Source organism: Aethalodelphis obliquidens, unplaced genomic scaffold (genome assembly GCF_003676395.1).
Source record: "Aethalodelphis obliquidens isolate GAN/ISIS:26980383/991018 unplaced genomic scaffold, ASM367639v1 scaffold2, whole genome shotgun sequence".
Lineage (NCBI taxonomy): Eukaryota > Metazoa > Chordata > Mammalia > Artiodactyla > Delphinidae > Aethalodelphis > Aethalodelphis obliquidens.
The window spans coordinates 55,598,507-55,604,796 of record NW_020837946.1 but is presented as its reverse complement, the minus strand read 5'-3'; positions in this window follow the sequence as shown (position 1 = coordinate 55,604,796).

Below are 6,290 nucleotides of genomic sequence, written 5' to 3'. Positions count from 1 at the left end.
TATATATGTGTATATATATATATGTGTATATATATATATATATATATGTCAGATGGTATATTTTAACTTCTATGCTTTATTTCAGGGGGGAAAAAAGTTGGGGGGAGAGCTGTAAAGGCCAGAGAAGAACCACAGAGATTACATAAAGATTTTAGCTGATTTCATTTTTCAAGAAATAAAAAAAATTGTAGACAGAATCTTTCCCCGGATTAAAGACAGAAAAGAAAACTTACTGCCAAATTCTTGCCTATCAATTATTCTTAGCAGTATCCTAATAATTTCATATAATTAAAGAACAAAATTGGACTCTCTGTGACTTAAAATTGTAATAGTCTAGCACATGGAGATTATCTGTATTCTAACCATCTATGTTATAAATGTACATAGCTTGTAAACATCTTTGTTATAAATGTAAAACAACTATAATAATTATTATAATAATAATCCAGCCAGAGAAACTGCAGAGTATAAAACAGTATGGTCTTCCCCTGCTGTTTCTACTTCTAAACTTAACTAACACTTCCAGTTGCCAGGGCTTGGTGCCGACTTTAAGGCTGATTCACAAACAAAGAGTAAACAAAAAAAAATTAAAAGGCCATTATGCCAATAAATCAGTGGGTCGAGGGGAAGAGGAGAAATGAGACTGTCGATGCATTGAGTGTAATAAGCAAGCACGTACATGAAGATGAGCATTGCCTGGAATTCCAAAAGCTACGCTAATGAGCTTCTGGGGAGTGGCAAGGCTGTCCTGCCACCGCATTTAGATTAAGAAATTTTCCAAGTCTGACTTGCTGTGGAACTTTATCAAATCTGAAGATCATATAATGCCCTTTGGCAAACTGGACACAGGGCTGCAATCTCAAATCTCTGCAAGTGAGACATGTAGACCAGCTCAAGCCCAAGAGGGCACACTACGGAGATTATTTTGGAAAACCATAATGACATTGAACAGGAGGCTAGCTTAACATCTTGTCCAGGTGAGGTCCCAGCCTCCTCCGTGATGGTTGCTTGGAGTTCTGAAGGCTAATGAGGGGAACCATCTGTAGTACTTTGCTGGCAGATGTGTCCCCCCTCATAATGTGTCCCCCCTCATACTGTGCCAACGTCTCCTAATGGGGAGGTCTGTAGAGGGCTCCAGTATCACTCTGTGAGGGAAGATGGTGCTATTTAGCAACCACGTTATCTAGAGGCCAAACCAACATTTAACTATTCGTAAATATGCATTTTAGTATGCCTTGTCTCTTCAAATATGAATATCAGAATGAGGTATGAGTGTATTTATTTGTAAATTTGTTTTCATGTCACATTCAGGGACACCCACGATTAAAAATGATATCCTACATTTATTCCTTTTGTAAAAATTTTAGACTATTTCAAATGAAAGGAGGATCCAAATTGAGTGAACTGGTTATATGCTAATAGCACTATTAAAAAGTCATCAGAGAAATCTCCAAAGATGAAAAATATATATATATTCAGGTATGTTTTCCTTCCTTCCTTCAAATATGTTCATTTTGCAATATAATTTCTAATTTTATAATATCAAAAAGTAATGAGAAATTAAATTCAAATGATAAATCAAAATATGAGTAAATTTTGAATTATGATGGAATGACATTTCAAAGCATTTATTTGGCAGCATATGTGAAGTTACATAAGGATTGTAGCAGGCATCAAAATATTTTAATGCAACCATTAACAGTTTTAAAGATAGACCTAATCACAAACTCAGCATTTAAAATAAGTACATACATACTTGCATACTACAAAGCTGTCTTAAAAGAGCATAAATTATTTTATCTTGCTGTAACTCTCAAAATTTTATGGCAGTTAAATTCTATCATTCTTTTCAGTTTCAATTAATCTACTGCCATTGAAAGAGCCTTGTATATATTAATTTTCTTTTTCAAAAAAATAATAATGCTCCTTTTCAGATACTGATTTGAAACTCATTCAATTATACGAGCTCAGCTTCCATCTCAAGAAAAAGATAAAAGAGACACAGAGGAGACCAGATAAAATGAAAATTTTAAGATTGTTAACCAAGGCCTTATTATTCACCAAAAGTTACAAGATGCTTAAAACCAAAGAGAAAATACCTACATTTTAACTTGGCTAACAAGGTTAGGCGAATTTTTAATATGAAATATGCAGCTTTTAGGAAAAGTGTAAAATAAGCTTAAAATAGTAGTTTATGTAAATCTCACAGAGCAGAACCATGACCAGCTATTCTACCATCTATCTCACATAGAGAAGATCTTAAATGCATTTCCCCAACAGCAGAGTAACATAAATTAGACTGCCAGGTAAGACTGACAATTCTTCCTGCCTGAAACCTAAAATTAGATTAAATTAGATCTGCCTTCCAAAAATATTATTATAAGAAATTCCAGTTCAGATTATTCTTATTCTCTATAACTGATACAGATTTGGTCATACAAATGACATCTAAAAAGGAAAGTTCTTCACAAACTTCAGCTTGTTTTCATAATAAATTCCACACCGAATATTAGTACTAGTAATTGATTTTAGCAATAAGTAATAGAGTTATAAACAGCTCCCGCTATTTAATGAAAGAAATGTCTCAGCTTCAAGTTTTATTTATTAGCATTTGAAGTCCCTCCATAACCCTAGTAAGATCAGTTATGGCTTAATTAAATGAGAAAGATGGCCTGCCAAAGATTCTTTGTTCTTAAAATAAATACTGTATGTTTTCAGTTTTCCTGTAAATCATCAGAACCTATTTCAACTGGAAGACAGACTGGGCTCAAGTCTAAACATACTTCATACAACCCAAATAAAGTGTCCTTTGCCTGGAATTTTTATATTTTTTTTCATAGTGTACCAGCTACAAATATCATCTTAAGAGGTTTCTGCTTTATTAACCATTTGAGAGTCATTCATCTTAAGAGTTGTACCAGTGAGAAGGTAGCAGAGCCTGTTCACAGCAGAAATATTTGCTACTTAAAAATGAACACAAATTTAGACTTACAACGTGTCTGTCCTCAGTGCTGTGTTTGTGGTGAAGTTCCATAGTTATTACATGTCCTAAGTATATATTCAAATATATCTATAAATGAAAAACAAAAGGCTAAACGTTCACTGGCAAAAGATTGAGCTGCTCCATCAACATGTCAGGAGTACTTCAAATAAATGATCTCTTCGAAAATCCTTTGGAAGAACGATTGCATATGTCTGGCTTTTCCTCTCTCCGCCCCTGCTCACCACTTTCCTCTACTTTCATCTGTAATCACGTCTGCCCCTCTCTGGCCACACTGCAATGATCCCCCATTATACTGACCGGAAAAAATGGGGAAGAACGATGGTTAAGGGGAGGCAACAAGATGACTGCCGCTTTCTCCGATTTGAGAGTGACAACGCCGCTCCCCTATTCGGCCACTAGCTGGTGCCAGAGCTCTAAAGATGCAGTGATACATTGCGTCACAGCTTGCTAATTAACAAAGATGTTTTTAAACTGACCATAGTTTTCCTAGGAAAACAGGAAATTACTTTAACTGTGAACAAACAGTAAAAACGATTAAAATAACCCATTTTATGCCTCCAAGCTTTTGTCGTCAAAAAAGAAAGAAATGCATCATTAAAGAATTCGTGGGGTGTTTTTTTTTCTTATTCAAATAATAAACCGAGGGGATGTCTTTTTTTCCTCCACAAAGTATTCACTATACATATAAAATTAAAATTTTCCAGTTATATAATGCTCTGTTAACCTAAACAAAGTGCCGTTTTTATTATGCCTTTAGTCTAAGACAAATGTCCCATACAACAAGGTCACACACAGAGAGCGACTTTACTGGTTTAGCTCCTAATTAAGTCCTACATCTTCCTCTCTTGTAACTAGCTTCAGCTTTACACTTCCTGGCTCCAAGAGACCAGATTTCGGTTCTTTCATCCTGCCCTTCCAGACACTTCCATGGCTGCAGGTCCATGGGGAGGAACGGGTCAGCCATCTAAATGCACACAACTGCTCATTTTTGGGAAAGCCAGCCCCTGGACAAAAGAGCAGGAAACAGTACATGGTTCACGACAGAAATTATCGTTATGCAAGTAAGATATGCTGAGATGTGGATCTGGATGGGACAAAGTCGTACGCAGAAAATTCAAAGTATATGCTGACATGGAAAATATTTTTCATTTGGGAAAGTTTCATATATATATATGTAGTACATTTTTACAATTAGAAAAATGACAGACACCGTTTATTTTGGCAAGAGAAGGTGAATACAGACAAAACTACAGTGAAATGTCATAATTTCAAAAAGAAATAATTTGTTTGACTTGCCAACGTTTTAAATAGCAGGTGATACTCATTCAAGTCACCGGCCTATTACCCACCCCTACCCCTCTTTTCCTCCTGCCACAGTAGAGGTGGGAGGCTTGGGAGAAAACTGGGAGGGAGGGGCTCGTCTCCCTGAGCTATCCTCTGGCTTTCATTGGCAGGAAAATGTCAAGCTTTCCTTCCCTCACCCTGATTTCTCAAAGAAAAAAATGCTAAGCTTTATATCTTGGGCGGGCTTGCTTTACCAACTACACTGTGAATGAGATAAACATGTTTTCTGTACTTACCAGCTGGTCCCTCCCTGAGTCAAACATATACGTGTGGCACCTCACAGGGCTACAGGGCTAAATACCTTCCTGAGCTGAGTTTTCCCTTAGGATAGCAATGAATCATTGACCTTTAGTCTCCAAATAAGGTCCCAGAAATGAACCAGGACAGACTGTGGTTTATAATATCAACGGATATTTGTGTTGATGACTTTTAGGTTTTCTAACTGAAATCTTCATGAACGCTTACCTAAGGACACCTAGCTGACTTTGATGCAGGAGGGAACACTCAGAAGGTGAAAATAAAGTTTGAGGGACATGTCAAAAATTCTGTATAGCAAACACGGTGGAGGAACTCAGTGTATCTACAGTGTAATGGAGGGTCGGATTTAATCCTTTGTTATCAGTCATCATTTTGCCGGGGCTTTCCAGGAGACATAATGACAAGGGAACTTTATTAACCACCATTTGAAATGCCCTGATCTTCAGGCTAACTGCGGTTATCTTTTGTTACTTACTGGCCTTGACCTATAGAGGTAGGTCAGTGTAGCACAGGTTGCTACTGAAACCAGCAGGTCCTCTCCAAAGCCTAGTGCAGGCCTGAGTTTTATGCACAATTTAATTCATATTCCACTCAACATGCCCGTTTTATTTCCAGTGGAAATTGCTCATTTAATTGCACTTTAAGTTTTATGCGGTATGCCCCAGGCTGCGTTTTTTATGTTAGGCATTTCAGTATTTATAGGCAGAGCTATACCCAAAACTTCAAACATAAAGTAAAACCAGCAAAATATGCTCTCCTCTGGTTCCATAAATACTTTTTACCAGTTTCATTATTTTTTCCAATGAAATTAAATGAGTGTGTTAAACCTGTAACATAGACTATTGCTTTGTATTTCCAGGGCTGCTTTTGTCCTTCATATTCATATCTGATACGGCTCTGCTTTCCTGCTAAAGAATGAGACTGCAAAAGAGCAAGCGTGGTCCATTCTGTGTATGGGCTAGTTCTCCAGTAACCAAAACAAAAAGACTTCCTCTGTCAATACTCTATAGAATTTTTATCCCTGCAACTAACCTGATTTTTTTTTTTAATGAAGTAGGCCTGCTTCTAGGTGACAGCTACACATAGCCAATAAGCACTGGATTACAGATCTAATGCATGTGTTACAGAATAGGGCTGGTTTAAAGAATAAATATCTTATGTCAGCCTTCTGCCACAGCCGGTTCCTGTGTTTGGGGGCAGGGAAAGTCAGATATACGATTTTACCTACAGCAGATCAAAATGCATTCCTAAACTACGCAATGCTAATGCGGTTCTACTGTGTTTTACTGCACTTATGATTGTTTTTATCTACTACTATTATCTCACTATATGAAAGCATGTTTCCAGGGAATTCCAGAGTTTTAGACAAACACTTCTTGATAAAGGCCATCAATGGCTTTTTAGAACAGTTTCAGTGGAGTGGAGCAAACAGAAGCCTCATCATGGGGGATTCAGAAAAGGTGAACAGGGAGAGAATAAAGGCAATAGTTATAAACAACCCATTTGTCCATGTATTTGGAAGGTGTAGTAGGGTCAAGTGAAGATGATTACCAAATTGAGGGAGGTAAGAACATTTTTTTTTTTTGGCCACATCACATGGCATGGGGGATCTTAGTTCCCCGACCAGGGATCATACCCACACCCCCTGCATTGGAAACGAGGAGTCTAACCACTGGACCACCAG